Below are 26,811 nucleotides of genomic sequence, written 5' to 3'. Positions count from 1 at the left end.
CAGGCAGGGTCCCTGCTCCATGGTGCTCACATTCTTTCAGATCACACGTCTAACTGAGAGAAAGAGGCCATCTGGACAGGAGCCTGGTGTTGGGGACATCAGACCGCCTTGGGCAGTCTCTGCCAGTGAGAATTGCCCAACCTTCTAACTAGTGCCAAATGTCTCCTGTCCAAGCCAATTTCTTCAAGTGTCTGCCCCAGGAGACAGGGGCATCTTTCCCTGAGCAGCAGAGCTGACGCAGGGAAACAGAGGGAAGAGACTTGGGGACAGGAGCCCAGGAGGAAGCAGCCCTCTCCTTTCCTGAGCTCCTATGGTGACAACTCAATCTGGTCTCAACTGTCTGTTGCAGCAATGGGCTTTTCCATAGAGTCCTCACGTGCAGATGAGTGTCATGATCCATTTTATTGGAATCTAGAACCCATTGCTATGGCCAGACTTGGGTGTGACACTTCAGGGGGTTAGGGCTGGGGGGGTGTCTATTCAAATAAGTCCCCTCTTCCCCAGCAACCAGCCCTGGGGCTATGAGGCCAGAGGAGCAGGTCCTGAGGGATCCCTTCTGCAGGGCCACAGCATCCCCCTCATTCTCTGTTTGTATGATAAGAGGGCCACTCAGGTGCTCAAGGTCAAATAAGTTCAAGGAACTTCTATGTCCATCCACAGAGAGAGAGACAGCTGGCCGACCCTCCCCTTTAAAAAGTGAGTTGTGCGAGCTTCCCTGGTGGCGGAGTGGTTGAGAGTCCGCCTGCCGATGCAGGGGACGCGGGTTCACGCCCCGGTCCGGGAAGATCTCACATGCCGCGGAGCGGCTGGGCCCATGAGCCATGGCTGTTGAGCCTGCGCATCCGGAGCCTGTGCTCCGCAATGGGAGAGGCCACAACAGTGAGAGGCACGTTTACCGCAAAAAAAAAAAAAAAAAAAAAAAGTGAGTTGTGCATCGAAGCATCCGAGATGTAGTGGGGGAAGGGATCTTGCTCCCCAACTCACCAATGGAGAAACTGAGGCCCAAGGACGGGAAGTGATTTCCCAAAGATCATGTAGAACCTCCTCTGTGGACTCCTGGCCCAGTGTTCCTCCCTGTGCTGCAACCTGGAAGATGGTGGATCTTTTCCTCTCATGCTAAAGTCACTAAAACAACCCAGTTGTCAAAAATATCAGGTGCAAGAAGAGGCAAGAAGATTACATGCAAAAAGTAGCAAAATTTGGTGATTCTCCAAAATTTTCTAGTTATTTGAAAACTACTCCCTTCTCTAAAATTTCCCCATGCCTAACATGTTACCAAATTTTTTAAAGTCACAGATCAAATTGTTTCTGATATTTATTTTCAGAAGCTCCATGTCAGAAGTTGATGTTAATATTTCGTGAGAGACAGGCACAGTGGAACAAATGCAAAATCAATGTCAACTGTCTTCAGGGAACTACTCGAGATTCCAGACATCAGAAAAGCCTGATGCAAGCAGCTGAGGAACGATAGCCCCACAGAAGCGTGGGAAGATGGAAGGGAAAAGATCGGTTTCCGGTCAAGAGAAATCCTTTGATTGTTAAAAACAAAATTAGTGAGATTAGGCCATTTCTGAATGATTCTTCCTTCTTTAAAATCCTCAGCCCAAAAACAACACATAACACATTCAACACATTTTAAAGCAGGATGGCATGTGGTCAGACAGCAGGAGAGACTTCCTCAGTAAAGAGATGTGGAGTTCAGGAATAAGAAATCCAGTGAGGGGCTTCCCTGGTGGCGCAGTGGTTGAGAGTCCGCCCGCTGATGCAGGGGACGCGGGTTTGAGCCCCGGTCCGGGAAGATCCCACATGCCACGGAGCGGCTGGGCCCGTGAGCCATGGCCACTGAGCCTGTGCGTCCGGAGCCTGTGCTCCGCAACGGGAGAGGCCACAACAGTGAGAGGGCCGCGAACCGCTAAATAAATAAATAAATAAATAAGAAATCCAGTGAGGCTGATCAATGTGAATGGCCGTTAGCCCAGGGCTGGGAACTGCACACGATGGCCTCCCAGGGCACTTAGAAGCCAAGTCTTCCTGGAAGGCTGGCTCGGCAGGTATACAGTCAGAAGCCAGCTCTGGGAACTCGGGCAGAGGGAATGGTTAGAAAGGACCTGAGGACTCACAGACTCACCAGTGAACCACCTGGGCTTGGGAAATGGGCCAAGGTGGCTCCAGAAGTCCCAGCTGCAGGACGCACGCTCCAGACCTTAGTGGGGACCTAAGTGTGATGATGGCAAGATGTGTGTGAATGGGGAGCAAGGGGCAGATTTCAAATCAAGGGAATTCTGGCCCGTGGGTGTCCTCATCACAGCCATGGACCATCTGGCAGCCACGCCCCATACAGCTCTGTGTGCTCCAGTTTCCCTGCGTGTCAGCGACATTTGCTGGCCAGGCACACAGAGCATCCCCACCCCACGGTCCCAGCTCCTCCATCTGTCCAGATCAGGGTCTCCTCTCCCAGACAGTGCTGAGTGGGTGCCATGGAAGGCTAACCGACAGCTCCCCACCGACACCATTTCCTCTAACCATGTGTCCTGCGGCAGTTGAAGGGGCCACACCTCTTGTCCCCTTCGCTCTCTTTTCAGCCTGGTTTCCCTGAGGACTGCCTCAGTCCTTGATTGGATTGGGAGCTGCCTCAGTCAGAGAGCCCTTTGGTCATAAATGATGTTCACTGAATGGTTGAATTGGAGCAGATCTGCCAGGACGGGCCGATCTGCAGGACGGGCTGCAGTGCTGCTGCATCCATCAGGGGTACAATGAGCAAGGGAGCCTCGGTGGCTGGACGAAGATGTCTCAATGTGGGTTGACAGGACCCAGGGTGACAAGTGACAGAAACACAATCCAAGCCAGATCCGGCAAAGAGGGAGGATGTGTGGGCTCAACGGCAAACCCCAGGAAGAGTGTGAGTCCAGAGGGGCCTTGGGGACGACCTGGGTCCTCAAGACTCTGCTCCTCTTCTCACTCTGGCTCTTCCCAGGTGAGCAGCATTCTGTCAGATACGCAGCCTCCACGCGGCTGGACCATGGTAGCCACAGCTGCCGGGCTCACAAACCCCCAGCTTTCGTAGGGATGACGGGGTGGGGATGGGGCTCTTCCCTTGGCTCCAGATCGAAAATTCCTCCTGGCTTGCTGGCTTGGTTCACATACCCTCACCCCAGGAACTGCACAATGGAGTGAGGGGAGAAGTTCTCCCAAAGAGGACGGGTGCTATTGTTAGAAAAGAGGCAAAGGTACCATCCATCCAAGCAAAGTGAAGGATGCCCATGAGAACCGGACTCCGCGCACACTGAGGAACCAGCTCCATCAGGGCTCCCACACTGGCAAGAGTTGGCCCTGGGTGTCAGTTATACACCCTCTATTATCTGGCCAGGGGCTTTTCCTGGCTCCATCCCAATCCGTGGAGCTGCTGGCAGCAGTGGAGAGGGGGTAGTGGGGCTCCCCTCCCCACATGTGGTCTGAACAAGGCCCTCAAAGCTTTACTGTCAGCTAAACACAATCAGCTCGCTGAGCATGTGTATTCACCAGCGGGGGCCACCATGACAAAACATCACAGACTGGGGGTAACAGACATTTATTTTCTCACAACTCTGGAAGCCGGATGTCCAAGGTCAAGGTGCCAGCAAGGTAGGTTTCATGCTGAGGCCTCTTCTGGTTTATAGGCAGCTGCCTTCTCTGTGTTTGCTCACATGGCCTTTACCCTGTGCTTAGGGTGGGGAGAGAGATCTCTTTTCCTCTTCTTAAAAGGACACCAGCCCTATAGGATTAGGACTCCAAACTTATGACCTCATTTAACCTTATGACCTCCTAAAGACCCTATCTCCAGATACAGTCACATTGGGTATTGGGAATTAGAGCGTCAACATGTGAAGCTGGGGGACCCAGTTGGGTCCATAGCAGCATACCAGGCACCAGAATGAGTGGGGCCAGTGGAAGATGCCTGAAGGCAATGTGTTCCTTATGCCCTTCAAGTCCCAGGCACTTCCCAGCCCTGGCACCAGGCTGAGGGCAGGTACACCTCTGAGTACACTTCCAGGCACACGGTCATGCGGTCAGACCCCACCCTACAAGTTGTCCTCCATCCTCTCCAACACTCTGACCACCCATGAAGCAGACCTGAGCCAGGGCTTAAGCTCCAGTAGTTCCGTTAGGGACTGGCAAGGAGCAATGCAGGATGTGGTAGTGAGCAGGTTGCTGCTGTGGGCAGCCCACTAGGAGACTGCAGACCACATGTCAGAGCTGTCCTACCCAAAAGGTGAGGAAGGTGGGGTGTTCATCCATCAATGCCCACTTGTCACTGCTGAAGGCTGCTCCTGGGGGCATCAGTTCCTGTGTATCTCCAGGCACGTGCTCCATGGCTAGAGGGACAAGCAGGCAGAGTGGCAGGTACCCACAGCAAGAAGCTGCTGGTGAGCAAAGCAAACATGAGTGACAAGGAGATACAGGCTGGTCACTACACTCTCCAAGCAGACACCTCTATGGGGAGAAGGTAGGCACCCCACAGGGCTTAGTCTCTATGGACAAGCCCAGGACTCATTCAAAAATGACCAAAAGCCACCATGGGGACCTGGGCGCCTCCCGAGGACTCCTGCCCTCCTGATGCGAGTGTGGGAAGCCGTGTGCCCAAGTTGGCTGCTCACAAGTGTCTCTTCCCTTCCCGGGTCTGTGTGCACAGCGGGACCAGGACAAAGACTCAGTCTACCGAGTTGAATCAAGTCAGATAATTCTCTTGTCTGCATCATAATTTACTTTCTTCAGAGGAGCAAATTATGGCAAAATGTTGGGGAATTTTTTTAAAGAGAAGCCATTTTTCTCCCTAGTTTTATTTTTAATGAGCTAAGTGGTGCTAGTTTTTAAATTGTAAGAGAGAAAATACACACACACAGAGTAGATGACAATTTTAATTTTCAACAATTGTGATTGTGAATAAAGCTACTAATGGCTTCCACAGTGGTTCATATTCATTTGCCTAAAAGCCAAACCCCAAACTTCCATATTGAAGAATAAAAAGATGACTTGGACCATTTAGTGACGGTCTTGTGCATCTCGCCAGCCCTTCTCTGGAAAATCATTCTGTGATATACCCATTTTTCAGAATCATGAGATGTACTGGGGACCTTTACTGGGAAGTGGAACAGTTTGGGGGAAGAGGTTAAATTTAGACCCTCTGGCTCATGACCTGAATCAAGCATAAAGTGGGGCTTGGCCACTCCCTGCAAATGATACTCCACTGCCAAGAATATGAAATGCTCCAACACAAAATAATCAGATGGAGGGCAAGCGGCAACCAGCATGCTGTGGGCTCCTTTAAAAACAAGCCCCATGTTCCCCAACTATCTATGAATAGCTTTAAAGAATCTGCTCCTAATTTGGTCTTCTCAAATCAAGAAATCTTCCCTTCGGTTCCCTTCAAGGCCCGGAGGAAATCAATCAGTCAAGCAACGAAATTTATCAAGCAACAGGCACACTGTGGCCCAGAGCTCGGAGCTGTCTGCAGTCTGACCCAAGCCATCCAAAAGCCCAGGTCTGCAGGGAGCATGCACCCTTTCTCCAGCCCAACATCCTTCATGCTGCACACTCAAGCAGTGCAGAGACCACTAAGGGAGACCCCAGTGTTGGCAAGTCCCACCCCCTTCAGTACCCAAGAGCCCTCTGCTCCATCTCCAAGGGTCGGCTGGTGCACCAGATCCTGACTCCGAGCATAGCCCCCATTGGACTCTGCCAGTAACAGGCAGCTCATTGCTTCTCGGGGTGATTCTTCTCATCCCTGAATATCTACGACTATTAAACACACCTAAAACCCATCTCCACCAGTAGGTCTAATTCTGCTCTCAGGGGCCACGTATAGCAGATCAATTCTTCCTATGATAGTCCTTCAGCTATTTGAGGAGAGATGTCTGCCTGTCACTACAACTCCTCTCCAGCTTTGATACCTGGGTAGCAGGGGGCTGTTATGGACCCAATGCCAAGACAGGACAACTGAGTCTAGTGACATAAAGAAACAGGGTGGCTCTGCTTCATTTCTGGGCAGCACCCCCGAGTGTTCATGTATCCCCCCTCCACACCCCTCCTGCAGTCCCACACCTGCAGCTCACCTTCCCTGCACGCCATGCTCACTCCCACCCAGGGACGTCGCCAGCCCTTCTCTCCACACAGCATGATTTCTCTAGTTTCTACATTGCTATGTAGAAATAGTTTCCCATCTTTCAGGTCCCAGGTCCACAAGCAGCCTTCCCCAAGCTCCCTGCTAAAAGGTACCCCCCATCATGCCCAGGCACACCCCTCTGTTTTTAATTCTCTATAGCAGTGAACACTATCTGCTTTATTTTTCTTCCTTTTTTTTCACGTGTTTATTATCTATCTCCCCCTCTAGGATGTAAGACCATGAATAAGCACGGGGTAAGAACTCAAAAAATGGTTGTCATTTGAATAAAGAAAACAGCTTTCCAGGCAGAACAAACAGCAGCTGGAGCCAAAGCGTCCAGAGAAGCGGTAGAGCCTTTTGATTCTGAGCACGGGCTTTGAAATGAGAAAGATTCAGGTTAGCCAGCTGTGTGGCCTTGGGCAAGTTACTTGACCATCCTGAGTCTCAGCTTCTGCACCTGCAAAGTGAGGACAATAACAGCACATGCCTTCCATTGCTATGAGTGACGTGGTGTCTGGGGAGCATTTGGCAAAATGACAGTTCAGAACAAACTCTCCACCTATGGGGCTATGGTGAGTAGTGGGGGTGCCTAAGGAGCCCTGCCCTGTGGAAGGAGATGAGGCTGGGCTGGGCAGTGCAGAGGGGACAGCACGGTGGGAGGAGCTACCCAGCCCGTGGAGCTGAGGGTAGAAGAGCCAGAAATAAATGCCACCACTGAAGCCCAGACTAGGAACCCAGCCCCGACCCTGTCAGCTGTTTCCCACACTTCTCCTTTTCACCCCTTGGAAGAGCCTCAAGCCCACTGGTGGCATCAAAGTCAGGGAACGTGGCTAAAGGGGAGCAAATCCACAGCCATCTCATCTGCTGCTCACATCCCCCAGGAGTGCAGAGGCCAGGGAGAAAGGAGCCAGGCCCAGCATTTCAGACACAGCCTTCAGCATCCTTTTCAGGAGGCTCAACGGCCTCCGCCTTGGCCAGTGTTGGCTCCCCATGGGCAGGGCTGTGAAGACAGAGTGGAGGCCCTGGAGAAACGGACTCCCTGAGGACCCCGCCTCCAACCTCCCAGGCCCAAAGCCCCCCACAGGTCCTGGGCCAGAGCCAACGCACTTCCGTTGATTCCTGGTTCCCCAGGACACAGGCAGGATTGTCTGGCCTGCTGCAGGCGCCAAGCCACAGCTGAGGGGACAAGGCCCAGCTGTTCCTGGAGACAAGCAGGCAGCTTTCTTTCCACAAGAAAAGAGAACCTGTGTCCCCTGGGGGAAGGAGAGGAGCAGAAGGGAAGGGGCCAGGGCAGACCCAGGCAGAGCTGTAAACATCTCCTCGGGGTCCCCACTGTGCCCTGGAGCAGGGCCAGGAAGGGGAAGGCAGCAGGGGTCCTGAGCAAGCTGCCCAGCCTCCTCACAGCCATGGGCTCAGCCCTGCCGGGGGCCAGACAGCATGCCAACAGGGTTGAAAGATGAAACTGTGAGCATACAAGCAAGGGCTTCTAGGAGGGGGGGCTCATTTATGCTGGGCCTTATTAAAAACAGCAGTAGCTTCTATTTAATGAGTAATTTTTAACTGGGGATAAAGACCTGGACAGATACTGCCGGAACTCTTCCAGTAGGAACTGACAGAAAACTGCACTCCAACTGGAGTGTACAAAGGAGGGTAATGGCCATGGAATTGAGGAGTCTGGGGGTGCACCTCCTTCCAAGTGTGGCTGCACCAGGGACTCGAGCAACTTCGTAGGATCAGCTGGGTGTCTGCTCTGCCTTCCCCCCAGAGGGAGGTGGCTCTGGCCATCTCCACAGCCCACCATTCTGGAGAACAAGGAGTGCTGCCCTCCCAGTAACTCTGGCCAGACTCCTTGTCATGACATGGACATTACCTCCAGCCAGGGTCCTGGGCATCCCTGGACCTAATCTTGTGGTCAGGAGCCAGAGTGTTCTGATTGGCAAGATCTGAGTCACATTTCTACCTCTGAAGCTGGGGAATGAGGTTAACTCCACTCATCCAATAAGGATAGGCCGTGCAAGAAAAGGCCATGTGGAAAAGCTGCAGGTTTTTTCCTTTAAAAAAATCAGCCATTGCCTATAAAGGTGAACAGCATGCCAATATCACCCTTCCCCACATGGAGGGGGAGGGGTTGGGGGGTGCAACCTGCAAGAGTAGAGGGAATGAGGCTAACATGCAGAGAAAGAGCCTACAGAAAACAGACAAGAGTCCTGATAAATTCATTTGTGTCCCTCAATCAAGCTCTGCCTGAAAGCCATTCCAGTTATGTGAGTCAACAGATTTCATTTCATTTGCTTGTTTTAAATAGTGTGAATTGTTTTTCTGTCACTTGCAACCAAAATGAAAGTACGTTTAAATGCCTGCCCCTCCCACCTAGATGGTGAGCTCCAAGAGATGAGACAAGACACCATATCTTCTCCATCTCTGTACACCCACCACCTAGCACAGGGTTTGACATTGAGTAGATGCTTAAAGAGTGCTTGTTGGACTGGCCCCAGCAGGCTGTCGGGCGAGGCCAGGTTGTGTCGCTAAGGAGCTGGAGGCCGGCATCAGCCTCCCTCAGTGGAAGGAGCTCCCAAATATGGCTGCTGCCAGGATGAGCCCCAGTCTCTCCGCCTCAACCGGAGACCTTGCAAGACCAGCAGGTGCAGCACGTGGGATCTTCGTTGCTGCCTGCGGGATCTTCAGTTGAGGCATGTGTGCTCTTCGTTGCTCTATGTGGGATCTAGCTCCCTGACCAGGGATCAAACCTGGGGACCCCTGTACTGAAAGTGTGCAATCTTAACCACTGGACTGCCAGGGAAGTCCCTGTTTGTTTCATTTTTAAAAATAGCTATTGGCTTCCCGCTTTGCCGCCCCACCTGCTCTCCCGCGGGCTCCGCCGGCCTTCGGACTTCTCCGCGCAGCACAGCCTAGTTTGGACACCTCCCTCTAATGGCGGGAAAAGCGTTGGGGACACGACTCCGGATAGTAGCCGTGTGGAGGACAGGCTCGTGGTGCTCCAGCCAGGCATCAGGCCTGTGCCTCTGAGGTGGGAGAGCCAAGTTCAGGACACTGGTCCACAAGAGACCTCCCAGCTCCACATAATATCAAACGGTGAAAATCTCCCAGAGATCTCCATCTCAACGCCAAGACCCAGCTCCACTCAATGACCAGCAAACTACAGTGCTGGACACCCTATGCCAAACAACTAGCAAGACAGGAACACAACCCCACCCATTAGCACAGAGGCTGCCTAAAATCATAATAAGGCCACAGACACCACAAAACACACCACCAGATGTGAACCTGCCCACCAGAAAGACAAGATCCAGCCTCATCTACCAGAACACAGGCAATAGTTCCCTCCACCAGGAAGCCTACACAACCCACTGAACCAACCTTAGCCATTGGGGACAGACACCAAAAACAACAGAAACTACGAACCTGCAGCCTGTGAAAAGGAGATCCCAAACAGTAAGTTAAGCAAAAGGAGAAGACAGAGAAACACACAGCAGATGAAGGAACAAGGAAAAAAACCCACCAGACTTAACAAATGAAGAGGAAATAGACAGTCTACCTGAAAAAATATTCAGAATAATGATAGTAAAGATGATCCAAAATCTTGGAAATAGAATGGAGAAAATACAAGCAACATTTAACAAGGACCTAGAAGAACTAAAGAGGAAACAAGCAATGATGAACAACACAATAAATGAAATTAAAAATACTCTAGAAGGGATCAATAGCAGAATAACTGAGGCAGAAGAACGGATAAGTGACCTGGAAGATAAAATAGTGGAAATAACTACTGCAGAGCAGAATAAAGAAAAGAATGAAGAGAGTTAAGGACAGTCTCAGAGACCTCTGGGGCAACACTAAATGCACCAACATTAGAATTATAGGTGTCCCAGAAGAAGAAGAGAAAAAGAAAGGGACTGAGAAAATATTTGAAGACATTATAGCTGAAAACTTCCCTAATATGGGAAAGGAAACAGTCAAACAAGTCCAGGAAGTGCAGAGTCCCATACAGGATAAATCCAAGGAAAAACACACTAAGACACATATTAATCAAACTGTCAAAAATTAAATACAAAGAACAAATATTAAAAGCAGCAAGGGAAAAACAACAAATAACACACAAGGGAATCCCCATAAGGTTAACAGCTGATCTTTCAGCAGAAACTCTGCAAGCCAGAAGGGAGTGGCAGGACATATTTAAAGCGATGAAGGAGAAAAACCTACAACCAAGATTACACTACCCAGCAAGGATCTCATTCAGATTTGATGGAGAAAGTAAAACCTTTACAGACAAGCAAAAGCTGAGAGAGCTCAGCACCACCAAACCAGCTTTACAACAAATGTTAAAGGAACTTCTCTACACAAGAAACACAAGAGAAGGAAAAGACCTACAATAACAAACCCAAAACTATTAAGAAAATCGGAATAGGAACATACATATTGATAATTACCTTAAATGTAAATGGATTAAATGCTCCAACCAAAAGATATAGATTGGCTGAATGGATGCAAAAACAAGACCCATATATATGCTGTCTACAAGAGACCCACTTCAGACCTAGGGACACATACAGACTGAAAGTGAGGGGATGGAAAAAGATATTCCATGAAAATGGAAATCAAAAGAAAGCTGGAGTAGCAATTCTCATATCAGACAAAATAGACTTTAAAGCAAAGACTATTAGAAGAGACAAAGAAGGACACTACATAATGATCAAGGGATCGATCCAAGAAGAACATATAACAATTGTAAATATTTATGCACCCAACATAGGAGCACCTCAGTACATAAGGCAAATACTAACAGCCATAAAAGGGGAAATCGACAGTAACACAACCATAGTAGGGGACTTTAACACCCCATTTTCACCAATGGACAGATCATCCCAAATGAAAATAAATAAGGAAACACAAGCTTTAAATGATACATTAAACAAGATGGACTTAATTGATATTTATAGGACATTCCATCCAAAAACAACAGAATACACATTTTTCTCAAGTGCTCATGGAACATTCTCCAGGATAGATCATAGGTCACAAATCAAGCCTTGGTATATTTAAGAAAGTTGAAATCGTATCAAGTATCTTTTCCGACCACAACGCTATGAGATTAGATATCAGTTACAGGAAAAAATCTGTAAGAAATACAAACACATGGAGGTTAAACAACACACTACTTAATAACTAAAATATCACTGAAAAAATCAAAGAGGAAATCAAAAAATACATAGAAACAAATGACAATGAAAACACAATGACCCAAAACCTACGGGATGCAGCAAAAGCAGTTCTAAGAGGGTAGTTTATAGCAATACGATCCTACCTTAAGAAAAAAGAAACATCTCAAATAAACAACCTGACCTCACACCTAAAGCAATTAGAGAAAGAAGAACAAAAAAAAACCCAAAGTTAGCAAAAAGAAAGAAATCATAAAGATCAGATCAGAAATAAATGAAAAAGAAATGAAGGAAACGATAGCAAAGATCAATAAAACTAAAAGCTGGTTCTTTGAGAAGATAAACAAAATTGATAAACCATTAGCCAGACTCATCAAGAAAAAAACGGAGAAGACTCAAATCAATAGAATTAGAAATGAAAAAGGAGAAGTAACAACTGACACTGCAGAAATACAAAAGATCATGAGAGATTACTACAAGCGACTTTACGCCAATAAAATGGACAACCTGGAAGAAATGGACAAACTCTTACAAAAACACAACTTCCTGAGACTGAAGCAGGAAGAAATAGAAAATATAAACAGACCAATCACAAGCACTGAATTTGAGACTGTGATTAAAAATCTTCCAACAAACAAAAGCCCAGGACCAGATGGCTTCACAGGTGAATTCTATCAAAGCTTTAGAGAAGAGCTAACACCTATCCTTCTCAAACTCTTCCAAAATATAGCAGAGGGAGGAACACTTCCAAATTCATTCTATGAGGCCACCATCACTCTGATACCAAAACCAGACAAAGATATCACAAAGAAAGAAAACTACAGGCCAATATCACTGATGAACATAGATGCAAAAATCCTCAACAAAATACTAGCAAACGGAATCCAACAGCACATTAAAAGAATCACACACTATGATCAAGTGGAGTTTATCCCAGGAATGCAAGGATTCTTCAATATATGCAAATCAATCAACGTGACACATCATATTAACAAACTGAAGGACAAAAACCATATGATCATCTCAATAGATGCAGAGAAAGCTTTCAAGAAAATTCAACACCCATTTATGATAAAAACCCTCCAGAAAAGAAAGAGGGAACTTTCCTCAACATAATAAAGGCCATATATGACAAACCCATAGCCAACATCATCCTCAATGTGAAAAACTGAAACCATTTCCACTAAGACCAGGAACAAGACAAGGTTGCCCACTCTCACCACTATTATTCAATACAGTTTTGGAAGTTTCAGCCACAGCAATCAGAGAAGAAAAAGAAATAAAAGGAATCCAAATTGGAAAAGAAGAAGTAAAGCTGTCCCTGTTTGCAGATAACATGACACTATACATAGAGAATCCTAAAGATGCTACCAGAAAACTAGTAGAGCTAATCAATGAATTTAGTAAAGTAGCAGGATACAAAATTAATGCACAGAAATCTCTGGCATTCCTATACACTAATGATGAAAAATCTGAAAGGGAAATTAAGAAAATACTCTCATTTACCATTGCAACAAAAAGAATAAAATATCTAGGAATAATCCTACCTAAGGAGACAAAAGACCTGTATGCAGAAAATTATAAGACACTGATGAAAGAAATTAAAAATGATACAAATAGATGGAGAGATATACCATGTTTCTGGTTTGGAAGAAGCAACATTGTGAAAATGACTCTACCACCCAAAGCAATCTACAGATTCAATGCAATCTCTATCAAACTACCACTGGCATTTTTCAAAGAACTGGAACAAAAGATTTCACAATTTGTATGGAAACACAAAAGACCCCGAATAGCCAAAGCAATCTTGAGAAAGAAAAATGGAGCTGGAGGAATCAAGCTCCCTGACTTCAGACAATACTACAAAGCTACAGTAATCAAGACAGTATTGTACTGGCAAAAAAACAGAAATACAGATCAATGGAACAGGATAGAAAGCCCAGAGATAAACCCACGTACATATAGTCACCTTATCTTTGATAAAGGAGGTAAGAATATACAATGGGGAAAAGACAGCCTCTTCAATAAGTGGTGCTGGGAAAACTGGAGAGCTACATGTAAAAGAATGAAATTAGAACACTCCCTAACACCACACACAAAAATAAACTCAAAATGGATTAAAGGCCTAAATGTAAGGCCAGACACTATATAATTCTTAGAGGAAAACATACGCAGAATACTCTATGACATAAATCACAGCAAGATCCTTTTTGACCCACCTCCTAGAGAAATGGAAATAAAAACAAAAAATAAACAAATGGGACCTAATAAAACTTAAAAGCTTTTGCACAGCAAAGGAAACCATAAACAAGACCAAAAAACAACCCTCAGAATGGGAGAAAATATTTGCAAATGAAGCAACCGACAAAGGATTAATCTCCAAAATTTACAAGCAGCTCACGCAGCTCAATAACAAAAAAACAAACAATCCAATCCAAAAATGGGCAGAAGACCTAAATAGACATTTCTCCAAAGAAGATATACAGATTGCCAACAAACACATGAAAGAATGCTCAACATCATTAATCATTAGAGAAATGCAAATCAAAACTACAATGAGATATCATCTCACACCGGTCAGAATGGCCATCATCAAAAAATCTACAAACAATAAATGCTGGAGAGGGTGTGGAGAAAAGGGAATCCTCTTGCACTGTTGGTGGGAATGTAAATTGATACAGCCACTATGGAGAACAGTATGGAGGTTCCTTAAAAAACTACAAATAGTACTACCATACGACCCAGCAATCCCACTACTGGGCATATACCATGAAGAAACCATAATTCAAAAAGAGTCATGTACAAAAATGTTCTTTGCAGCTCTCTTTACAATAGTCAGGACATGGAAGCAACCTAAGTGTCCATCAACAGATGAATAGATAAAGAAGATGTGGCACATATATACAATGAAATATTACTCAGCCATAAAAAGGAACAAAACTGAGTGATTTGTAGTGAGGTGGATGGACCCAGAGACTGTCATACAGAGTGAAGTATGTCAGAAAGAGAAAAACAAATCCCGTATGCTAACACATATATATGGAATCTAAATTAAAAAAAAAATGGTCATGAAGAACCTAGGGGCAAGACGAGAATAAAGATGCAGACCTACTAGAGAATGGACATGAGGACACAGGGAGGGGGAAGGGTAAGCTGGGACAAAGTGAGAGAGTGGCATGGACATATATACACTACCAAATGTAAAATAGATAGCTAATGGGAAGTAGCCGCATAGCACAGGGAGATCAGCTCGGTGCTTTGTGACCACCTAGAGGGCTGGGATAGGGATGGTGGGAGGGAGGGAGATGCAAGAGGGAAGAGATATGGGGACATATGTATATGTATAGCTGATTCAGTTTGTTATAAAGCAGAAACTAACACACCATTGTAAAGCAATTATACTCCAAGAAAGATGTTAAAAAAAAAAGAGTGCTTGTTAAATGAATGAGTAAATATTATTAATGATGATGAAATTTTTGTCACTGTCCTCTGCAAACTCCTAGAATTTGTAGAACATGTTCATCTATTTCATTGCACCTGAACATACAGCATCTTCCCCAGCCCCCACAATGTCTCTGGGACTCAGGTGGGGCAGCTGGCCTGGTGCCCTTTCTACAAGAATGAGGGCTGAGGAAATTACCCAGTCTTCTTTCCTCAGGGACTGTCATTTTTTGTGTGCTGATTAAGATGTCTTGGAGAGGCCCGTTCACGTTACTAGAGAGCCACCTTTTGGACAGGTGGTGTCCTTGCCTCCTCAGAGGGTATCCCCTCTCCAGGGTCTCCCTGCAGAGCTAGTGAGGCACACAGGCACCCACTGATGTGGGGCTCCTGCAAAGCAAGGCAGGCAAAGCATCGGACATGTTTTAAGAGTGAGATGGAAGTTGTTAGCTCCCATTTTAATTTAACAAGCCCAATTTTATAAATAAGAGTAAATTTTCCCAGGCTATTATTTCTAATTATGCATTTACATCAATTCACATTATGCGGTTGATGAAATGTTAATACCAAAGGCAATTTTCTGCTGACGGGTGGCATGGAGAAGAGCTTTCTTCCCATTACAAGTCAATATTTTTGGAAATAATTACCAAGTTGCTCACCAACGTCTGCACTGACTAACCCAGTAGCTGCGTCTACACAGCCCCCAACTGGAGATACTAAGAGGGGAAATCCCCCAACGGAGAAAGAAGGAGGAGACCAAGGACAGGAGGAGCTGAGCCAGGGACCCTGGACAGCTCCAATTGCTGGCCTCTGCTGGCAGAACAGGCTTCCCTCAGCTCTACCCAGTACCAGAGCTGTGCACTTGGCTTATGTTACTAAATCGCTCCAGAACTCAGACTTTTCATCTGCATAATGGGAATGATAATAGTAACTCTCCTATACGGTGTTAACGCATTCATGCCTTCATTCATTTATTTGTTCAGGAAGAATTTATTGCAGATCTACTCTCTGTTGGTACTCAGTAAATGGTAAGAATGATTATGAGGAAAAGAAGGAAACACACTGGACTTCCTGACAGACCAGGCTGGTGGGTGCCTCTCAGTCCTAAGTGACAACACATCTCAGGACTGACGGAGCCTTGCAGGAAAGAGCCAGAGGCCCACCCTTCAGCACAAAGACCCAGCAACTTCACAGAGCTTCTTTCACAATAGAGGCAAATGCTAGGTACGGGAGACCTCAGCATGGTCCAGGGATGCCCAGGCCAGTTACTGAGACAGAGATGACCACCACGTTCGCAGCAGACCAGGCTTGTGGAGGGAAGTCATGAGCCTCAGGTGGACATCATGAGGATCCTTTGTGACATCTACATGGAAGCCCACAAAGACAAAGAACCACCTCCATCTGAGCCAGAGAAGAGGGCCTGGGACCAAGTTGGGCAGACTCCAACTCAGCAGCTTGACAAAGATGAGCAGCCAACAAGGAGACTGAGGGGGTGTGGCCAGAGCAGTGGGAGGGAAGCCAAGAGACAGTGTTGCAGAAGCCAAGGGAGCAAGTGCTTCAGGGAGAAGAGCATGCCCAACCATGTTGAATGTGCTAGAAGGTCCAGATTAGGACTAAACAGTGTCCCTTACATTGGAGAATCTTGAGGCACTGAGGTATCTTTTTGGGAGCCATTGCAATGAAGGGGTGAGGCCATGCTGAGAAGGACTGGGCAGCAAGGACACAGACACAGAGCTGCCCCAAGGAAGGGAAGAGAGAGGTGGATGGTGGCCTCTGTGGGCCTCTGCAGGAAGGCCTAGGAACAAGACATACCATCTGCCCTCCCTAGCCTGAGACCTTCCATCCCAGGAGCGGGGGGACAAAGCGGGCAGCGCAGGACCTATAGGCCAAGTTCCTCCTTCCTGTGTGTGAACCCAGCTTCCTCATCTGTAGAAGGGACAGGAATTCTAGACACAGGGTTGCTGGGAGGGTGAAACAAGGGAACAGAGCCTGACTGGCACCAGCTGCACTTCCCACCCCTCCAAGGCCACTGCTTCCCTGCAGCCAGCACCTCCCCAGACAGTCTTTGGGCTCAAACACTCTGGCGCCAGCACAGGTAAGAGACCTAAGCAACTGAAAAAAGAAAAAAGCCCGATTCAAGAATAACATTCTCACCTGAACTCGAAATGGAGAGAAAATTCAGGTGAGTCTGAAAAATCCACAAGTGCCGTACCTCATAGATACCTCCGGTCTCACAAGCGTCCCCACAGCTGGCACAAGGGTGTCAGTGTCAGTCCTGCGTCAGTGTCTCCACAGTTCCAGTGGGAGGATGAGGGCCACATCAAAAGTGTCTTGCCTCTGGGGCTTCGGCTGGGACTGCTGACGAGGCATACTGGACCCCGGGGTCAAATTTAGCCTGAAGACCCCGTAGGGTTTATTTTTGTTGTGAAATCAACTTTTAAAAATTAGATTTTTCATAAAAACCTGGATTTCTAGCTTCATCTAAAACACTAGAACATCAGGCCTCTCAGGGTCTGCACTGAGCAGTGCCCCCCACCAAGGTGGGGTGTGACAGCGAGGGCTGCCCTGTCCTGGGTACTCCCCAGCACCTCTGGGACCAGCTGCCTCACCCCTTCCTCGTCTGCCTGGCCCCGCAGGCCGGAGAATCCACATGCTGAGCTTCGGGCCTCCAAGAGAGGCCTGGGACTCAGCATGAGGGATGAGGGAGTATCCATGCTCTGCAGGCAGGTGGGCCCTCTTCTGGCCACCCCAAGCCTGTCCAGAGTCCCCATCCACTCCCTTAACCAGAGCCGCCAGGCACAAGATGGAACGGCCCAGAGGAAGGAGGAGGAAGGGAAGCTGGCTCAGATTTGCAGTCCTTGGAGAGAGGAGAACCATTAAAAGGAGAAGAGGAAGGAAGAAAGGAGTGAGCTAGAGTCAAGGGAGGGAGAGAAAGAGGAGGAAGTGAGGGAGGGGGAGGGGAGGCAGGACAAGGAGAGCAGAGTCTCCTGCTTCCTGTTCGCCAGCCCCCTGGCCACAACTTGCCTCCCTGCCTATGTGTGTACCACACACATGCTCCACTTGCACACACACTGTGCACACAGTGTCTGGGCATAGGCACACCATTTACACACACCCATGCTGTCTGCTCACACCAGCAGTCACTCATCCAGGCAAACACTGCCCGTGCACACAGAGGGCAGTCTGTGCACAAGTGCCCCATCCACACACACAGACACACACACATCCTCCCTGCACATAAACACACCCAGCACGTGCCTACCACCCCTGTCCTGAGGGCGCAGCCTGGGACTCCAGTCTGTGGAAGAAGGGTTGGGGTAGGAGGTCAGGCCCATCGGAGACTTGTGGAGACAGAGGCTGCAGGATGTAAGAGGACGCGCACAAGCGATAGGGCCTGGCCATGCTGAAGGCGGACGTGGGGTGGGCTGCCGCCCCAGTCTGAAAGCCAGGCCCAGGACTGCAGGCAGGTGTGGGGAGAGCCATGTTCCTTCGTCACCCCACCCCGGGTTACTCCAGGTGCACGCTGCCATTCTTTCTTACCACGGAGCACTGCCAGCTCCTCAACCAGAGCCCCAGACATTTCACAGCTATACCAGCCCCTCAACCTGGCCACCCTGGTCTCCCTCCACCACCCTCAGCCGGGTGGGCTCTGGAAGCCCTCCTACCTCAGAGAAGGCCCACAGTGGATGCTGCTGCGCTCCCGTGGGGCCAGACCTCCCCGTCCCCTCACCAGGGAGCTCCACACGTACTCAGAGTCCCTGCGCCTGCTCCTCTGTGTCTAGGCTTGATTTTCCCCCACTGGGCCATGCACACAGCAGGTGCTCACTAAACGCTTGCCAGGCTGAGCTGAGTCTCTAAATACCACCTCTCTAAATGCCACGGCACAAGATCAAAACCTGACAAAAATTCTTGCACCCATACTCCACCCTGGAATGAGTAGGACTGGAGAGGGCAGGGCCAAGCCAGAGAGAGGAGGAGAGGGGCACAGGCTAGTGAGGGTCGGGGCCTGGGGTCTCCCCAACTCAGACCTCTTCCCAAACCAAGAATCTCATTCAACAGTTTTGTTCTGGTTTTTTTGGAAAGAGAAAAATGACATTTTGAAACATGACTGTGAAAATTAATTTAGGTCTGAAGCATCAAAGACATTTTGTAAACAAAACCAGGGCATTTTGTGGCTGGCCACTGCCTGAGTTTAACCCCCCAGGTGCCTTGGCCCAGCCATGAGTCCCCACAGGGAGAAGCAGCCACACCCATCCGAAACCGCTCTCCTGGGGAAAGTGTGGCCTGACTCCAGAGCCCAGGGGGACAGAAAAGTAATCACACACGTTCGAAGCCTTGGCAGCCCCTGGCTCCCCAGGCAGGGTGTCCTTTTGTCAACTTCGGACAGGGACACAAATCTACCTACCATCACTCTGGATTGGCCTTGATTGGATCAAAATCCCATTGGAAAACAGGGGTGGGGAGACAATAAAACCTCCAGAATTGATATTAAACCACTGACATTTCACAAACCGAGCAGCACACTGGCAGCTGCCAGTCTAACGGCAGGAGGAACTCTAAAGGGGCAAGTCAGGCATGAAGGTCACCGCTGTGCTGTGGAGCCTCTCCCAGGCCCAGGTGTTAGCACCGAGGGGGCAAAGGGCTTAGATGGCCAGGGTGGGAGCCCCTGCGTGACAGATCTGTCCCTTCTGCACCCTGTCTGTGCGCTTCCCCAGGTGCACTCAGGCAGGGGACGTGAGCTGACCTCCAGAGTCTCCCAGACTCTGAGGCTCTGAAACCAAAGATGATGTTGAACTCAGAACTTGTGCCCATTCCCTACTGTACCTACTGTAGCCCCAAAGTGGGGAGGGGCCACCATCTAGTATGAAACCGGGAAAGGTCCTTCAAAAACAGCCTGGCTCTGAAATTCTCCGCGAGCCGTGCAACTGCCCGAGCTTCCTGCCACATGCCAGGCAAAGTGTCCAGGCAGGTACAGACAAGCGTTCTTTTTCTGCAGATAACTCCACTTGGGCAGGAGCAGGGAGGCAGGCTGAAATATGGTGCCACCAGGACCCTGGCACCGGTCCCTGCCGCTACAGTGAGCCCTCCGGTTCACTCCCAGGCTCTGCCAATCCCAGGCACAGACCTTCGTGTGCTGGCCTTGAGGGGAAGCAAGAAGAGGAAGCTCTGTCCAGAGGTCAGGGAGCCCAGGAATTCACTCCAGAGATGGCATATCCCCTGCTCCCTCTCAGTGCCCCCATGCTGTTGGCAGACGTCACTGATCCATGACAGCACGCTTCCCTGCAGAACCCGGCTGTGCACCCCTGCTCTCCTCAACCAGAGCCCCAGCAGGCACCACCACCTCACAGGAGTCAGCCTGTGAGATGAGAGCAGGTCTAGGCCTTCCTGAGAAGAGAGCTTAACCCAGGCACGATGGACAAAACGCAAGGGCAGCCAAGGGGAAGGAAGAGACCATGAAGAAGGCTTACTGGAGGAAGAGGGTCTGGCTGGCTGGAATCAGCCAGAAGAGTGGGGTGGACAGGCAGGTGAGCAAGCCTGAACTGCTTTGGCAGGACCACAGGGGGCTGTGAAACGGGACTCGAGTCAGCATCCTGAGCTCAGCCTTGGGGCTTCTAGGTGGGGCCAGAAGTGAGCCTTCCCCCAGACCTGCAGGGGCTGCCTCAGCCCAGGATGGTCTCAGTGACGGAGAGCCCTGCTGCTTCCCCTCGCCCTTCAGAGCCAGTCACGACACCAAGTCCAGCACCACTTCAGCCCACCCTGCAGGGAGGGAGAGGGAGCCGCCAAGCACCCGGGAGCCTCCTGTGGGCCACAGTGCCTCTCATTGGCCCCAAGGCCCCCATAGGATGCTCTGGGCTGAAACTTCTAGGTGGTGGCTCAGAAGGATGTGGAAGGAAAGATGCCAACACCTTAGGGACCTGGAAATGAAGCCATCTGTAAGCCCAACTGGCATTTCCTGAGTGGCTCCTGAGACCCAGAAATGCAGAGGATACCGGACCATAGTCATCAGCATAAATCCCCCACCATGACAATTCACAAAGCTGCTTCCCAGACTTCAGCTCATCACTTCCCACAGCAGCCCCAGGAGGCAGGGATCCTGGTGACCTCTGACAGGGGGAGCTGAGGCTCAGCTCAGCATGGCAGAGAAACAGCCAAGATTCCCAGCTTTGACCATCCCAGCACTGCCTCCATAGCACTGTGCCCCAGGCCTCTGGGCTCTGTGCCTGTCTTGGTTCCCTGACTACATGACGCCGAGTCTTCAGAAGGCTGACTGGTCAAAGGTACTGGGAGGTCACCAGAGGGGTCACCTCTGGCCCCCAACAGCATCTCCAGTGGAACCATCAAACAACAGCTCGCCAAGGGGGAGATTCTCATGGGTCTAGAGAAAGCATTGGAGCCAGAGACCTGGCCGGCCCCTGGTCATTATTAGCCAGCTCCATGTTTTCTAATCACCATCCTCACCATGAAGGTGAAGAACACTCATGGGGAAATGAGAGTTTTATCTCAAGCAGATCGATCCACTCAGATCCATCTGCCCCAGACTCTTAATTCTCCATAATGTCAAAGCAACTTTGGGTTAAGTATACAGTCTGTCCTGTACTAAATTAAACTAATAGATCCAGTGGGAAATAAAACCCCAAGTGTATTGCGAATATTAAAAACACACAACTCTCCATGGGTCTGTAAGATTTACTCTGGCAAATAATTATGTACATAACACACACAAAGGCTATAATAAAATCCATTAGAGAACACTCAGCTCTACTTATCACCTCCCCCAATAACACCATCCCTCCCAAGTGCCCAGGCTCAAGGAGAGCCAGTCAAGACCCTGAAATCCCCCAACCAACATTGTCACAACACCAAAGTCAGATAGGCATGCACTTTAAAATGTGAACTGTTGCTGTTAGTACTACATCCCAGGTGCTGAGTGATCTGCTGTAAACACTTTATCTTAAAATCAATCCTTCTATTCACCCTCTGCAGTCAGCACGGCTGGTATACCCTTTTTACAGATGGGAAAACTGAGGTTCCAAGAGGGCCAAGGCAAGACCAGGATCTGAACCAAAGCCCATCTGACTCCATAGCCCTGGACACCACCTTGCTCTGCTTTGTTTTGTTTTGCATTTGTCTTAATTTTCCATTGAGCAATGGATAGCCCAGGCCATGAGGATGATGCTCATCAGAGATGGTATCTAGAGGCCCTGGAGCCTGCCCACATACTACTATTCCTGCCAACCCTGGCCTAGCACCATGGGCATTTCCATGGAAGGTGGGGGAGGGAGAGCAGATAGGGCAGAAATTAGAACCCATATTGCAGTTGGAGAACCTGAGGCTTGAGGGCTTTCCCAACCAAGCCCAGAGGTCCAAAGACCTCAGCAGGTCAAGGACCCAGGAAGGATAGGGTGAGGCACTCTGCTGGGGACTCGGGCACCATGTGGTTCACCTGAAACCTTCACACCTTTTTTGGGCCAGGTGTGCTGCTCTTTTGTCAGAGCCAACTCTCAAGTGCAAAGGGAGTGGAGAGAAGAGAACAGTGACAGGTGAGGACTCATCAAAGGCCCCTCCTTGGAGCTGTGTCCAAACAAGGAGCGGTCTGTGGCAACTGCCTTGCACCTGCTCCCAGCTTCCAGACCTTGTCCATCTTTGAGACCTCCAGTTTCCCTGCTCCCACCCCTACCTCATGCTGCCATCAGGGTCAGATTTCCTCCTTGTCACCTCCAAGCCCAAAGCCTTAGCCTGTCCTGTCCCTCAACTCCACCCGATGATGCTGTCACTGGACTCTTCTCTTTGTCCCCAGACCTGCCACCTCCCATCCTTGCACCGGCAGCTACTTTGGGATGCTGACGCACCCAAACCCCGCGCCCACACTCAGTCAAAATCCTGCTCTGCGCTCAGGGCTGAGGAGTTCAGGAAGTCTTCCCAGGTGGGATCCACCTGCCACCTCCCTGAAGGTCCCCTGCCAGGGCTGGGGTCACTCTGGACTGGATTTATATTCCCACTGGGCTCTGAGCCCCACTCTTCTAGGCCCAGAAATCCTTACTGTGGCTACAAGGCCCCGCATGCCCTCACCTGCCTGCCCCGCCTCCTAGCCCCACCTGAGCCCCTCATTCACCACGCTCTGCTGCCTCATACCCTCCAACCCCCTTTACCCTACCCTTGGCCTCGGCATTTGCCATGCCTTCTGCCTACAGCACCCTTCCTCTCCCAGGTCTTTGCCTGGCTGACACTTCATATCTTCCCTGACCACCAGGACTCCCACTGTGTGTGTCTGCGTGTGAGAGCATGTTCGTGTGCGGGCTGTGGGCTGCACGTTACACATCACTCGCTGAGAGGATAAGGCTTAGTTTTTGTTTCCTCCTTGCGGGTGTGTCTCTGCCCCCTTCTGGGCTGAAATGCAGGCAGGATGAAATGTAGGCAGGATGCTGTGGGCTCCCCAGCACCGGGCACACAGTTAAATTGGTGCCCACAGATATGCACTGGATAAATGAATGATGAGGTTCTCAGGACACGCTGGCTAAATAAATGTTTGAGGTGAAACAGGCTCTGCCTGGAGTTTCTCTCCCTTATTCCATCTCTCCAGACAATCTCCAAGTCCCAGCAATGCCGTCTCTGACAAGCAAACAAATAGCCCCAGGCTCAGGGAACCCAGCGTGGTGACACTGACACAGCATCCATGGGCCAGACCCTGGGGCCTGATAGCTATGGGTCCCCAACTGCTGCCAACCCAGAACAAGCTGTCTGCAAGCCAGGCCCACTTTGCGGTGTGCACACAGGCAGGGGTGGGCTCACCTCCCTGGCGGCCATGAGGCCTGTGAGAGCAGAGGGCCCTCTCTTGCCTCTGTGCCATTCAGGGGCTGACGCCCCACTGTCTTTCTCCTGGAAGTCAGGGCAAAAGAGGGCAACAGGAACCCGAACTGTGAGCTTCCCCACTTGCCCTCCCCGCCTCGGAGGCACTCCATCATCAGCTCCCTCTCATCATCCAGGACAGAGACCACCAGGGCACAGAGAGGGCCACGCCACTGCCACCCCCACCACCCCTCAGCTGCAGCAGCTGACCTGAGGCGTGCCCTTGGAGGGGAGTCTCCTGGGGCTAGACTTCAGGCCTTTATCCCCTGACACTAATGGCAAGTGAATGACTAAACTGGCCAAAAATAAAAGTCCCCATAAATCTGATCTTTTCCTTTAAGCTGTAGGGTACACAGAGTGTGGCCGGGATTACTGATGGAAAAGTTTATGGATGGACTGAATCTTAAAATCAAAATACATTATGCAAAATCAATGTTGCTGTACGTGGTATGGGGAGGACAGGAAAGGTCAGCCCAGAGAAGATTATCGAAACCAAAACTCCAAGAGGGCCTGAACATTAAAATAAATTTTGAAAGTGAGTTCCAGGAAAACCATTTACTCAGGGCTGTAATTTAAGGGTGCTTTCATGAGAGGCTGGGCAGTCTTTCTAACTAGCCCTTTTGAAGCATCTTTGAGAGTCCGGTGAATTCATCCACAAAATGGTATTGACAAGCACCGATCAGAACAGCGTGTGCTGATGGTGGGCGTGAGTTAGAGAGCTGAGGATGGGCACAAGCAAGCCCCCAGGCACTGCCAGACCGTGGGTCAGGTGGGTTGAGTGATTATTGATCACATTACAGGAGGGCTCACCTCCAAGTCCCTATACACAGCGGTTCTGAAGGCATTTCAGAGCCTGTGGATGGAGAGAGGGAGGGAAAAACCTTGTAGCCCAAAGGATGGTTGTCACTACCTACTGATGAGCACTCAGGACTGGGGATGCAACGGTTCTGAAATGCTCTCTCACAAATCCATCTGTGGGAAACCAGCTTCATTTCACATGGCCAATATTCCCTCTAAACAGGGCATCTTTGTGGAAACGCAAGGGACACTGGCAGTTGGTAGGGTTGAGCAGCTGTGTCCCCAGAGAGTAGTTTTCCTTAGGAGAAGCAACACACATACTCCATCACAGATGCCTTCCTTAGAGCTTCCAACTGAGACCACATCCCACCCTGACTCAGTGAGAAGGAACTGGCTTCCTTGCAGGAGCGGGGGCCAGCCAGGCATCGGCAAGGACTGGTGGGGGCTGCTGCCTGGTTTCAGCTCACTGATCCTCCAAATGGCCAAAGGGCTATAGGTGAAAGAGACAGAAGTCCCTGCCCTGCCCATCAGGAAAGCAGGAGCAAAGCACTGCTTCTTGACACTTCCTAACAGTGCTCCTGGTTCCTACATTCACGGAGCCCTACGTGTGGGTCAGCCCCAGCTGGGAGTTAAAGACACAGGGAAGAAAGATGCAGCCGTGGCCTCACAGTCTACGAGACAGGACAGAAGAGCAAACAGACCCTTTCGATACAGAGCTGCTGTGCACCACTGAAAAGCAGGGAAGAAGATGCACAACTAGCTCAGACCTCACCAGGCTGCCATCAGTCAAGGCGGAGGGGCCTTACCTTCTATACCAACTCCAGGTACAAGGACCACAGTCTCACCTGGGGTAGGGGTGTTTGGGTTAAGAATTAGGACCCCAGAGTAAGACAGACTTGGGTTGAAGCCTTACTTAGCTGTGTGACTTTGGGCTAATTCCTCAAGCTCTCTGAGCTCAGCCACCACATCTCTAAGATGGGTGAAATCACAGTGTCTACCCACTGTTATAGGGTTTAAATGAGCTCATTCATTCACTCCACAACTATGTATTGAGTGCCTACTGTATGCCAGACCCTATTCCAGGTGCTGGAGATACATCAGGGAACAAAGCAATCAAAGAGCCCCACCTGAGTAGAATCTACAGCCCACAAACAAGAAACACCATAAATAAGGATATTGGGTCGTATGTTGGAAGGAAGTTAGCGCTAAGGAAAGGAGAAAAAGAAGAGCAAAGAGGGATTGGGAGTGCTGGAGGTGGGGGGTGGAAGAGTGCAAATTGCAATATTAAAATGGTGGTCCCAGCAGGCCTTATTGAGAGGTGACTTCTTAACAAAAATCAGAAGAACGTGACAGAGTTAGTGAACCAGGTATCAGAGGAAGGATCATCCCAGTCAGACGAAACACCTGGTACAAAGGCCCTGGGGTGGGAATACACCATGTGAGTGGTATTGTAGGAAGGAGGCCAGTGTGGCTAGAGGAGTGTGATCAGGAAAAAGACAGAAAACATGAGATAAGGACAGAGGAGGTGGAGGTGGAAGGCAGATGGTTTGACCTTATCAACCACTGCACGGTCACTGATGTTTGTCCTGAATGAAAAGGGAGCCGCTGCAGGGTTTTGAGCAGAGGAAGAATAATCTGAATTCTGTTTGAGAAGGATTGCTCAGTTGTCATGTTGACAACTAATGCATGGAAAGCGCCTGGTACATGAAGAGTATGTAAAAAAGTATAGCTATTATTCTTATTAATAATAACACCAACTCATGCAGTGGGAAAGAAACACCTTACCCCACAAGGTGGTACAGGTTTACAAGATTCACAAACCTTAAAGTAAGCGAGGTATAACTCCCTCTAGCTGCAGGAATTCTCCCCATGCGCATCCCTGATCACTGGCCATCCAGCTTGACTTGGAGCTGGTATCAGGACAGGAGATCGCTGCATCTCCAGGCAGGCCACTGCACAGCAGGCAGCTCTTGCCATCATAACCCTGCTTGGACTCAGCCCCCAAATGAATCTGCTTTCCTACAATCCCACTGGTGTCCTGAGTCTGTGTAGTACAGTGCAAGTCTGCCCCCTCCCTTTAGAAGTTGAGGACAGCAATGGGGCCCTGCAGGGTTTTACATTAAGCGATCCAAGGGTAGTTTCTAAAGGAAGGTGGAATTATCAAGGGAAAGTCCCCTCTTGGGGTGTGGGGGTGGGGGGAGTTGAAAGGGCAGAAGGCAGCTGGCAACTGCTTCCTTGGGGCACCTGGAGAGAAACTGTAGGAAGAAAAGGAAGTCCCTAGACATTCCTCCCTTCCTAGCCAGAGACCTTGGCTAACAAGGGCTCAATAGATGAGCAACAGTGGTCTGAGTGGGTAGGAATGACTCCTTGGCCCAGATGAGATGCTGAAACCCAGGCCTAGGAGGGGTAAAT

The 26,811-nt window shown here is 49.5% G+C and overlaps 1 long non-coding RNA gene across 1 annotated transcript in view; it reads right to left on the bottom strand.

Annotated features, from left to right (window-relative positions):
• LOC132593904 (uncharacterized) overlaps positions 1–26,811 on the bottom strand; it is a 277,139-nt gene that overhangs the window by 249,194 nt on the left and 1,134 nt on the right. The window lies entirely within an intron of this gene.

This window comes from Globicephala melas, chromosome 19, assembly GCF_963455315.2.
Source record: "Globicephala melas chromosome 19, mGloMel1.2, whole genome shotgun sequence".
Lineage (NCBI taxonomy): Eukaryota > Metazoa > Chordata > Mammalia > Artiodactyla > Delphinidae > Globicephala > Globicephala melas.
Note: the sequence above shows the minus strand (reverse complement) of the source record. Positions and strands in the feature narration are given on the sequence as shown.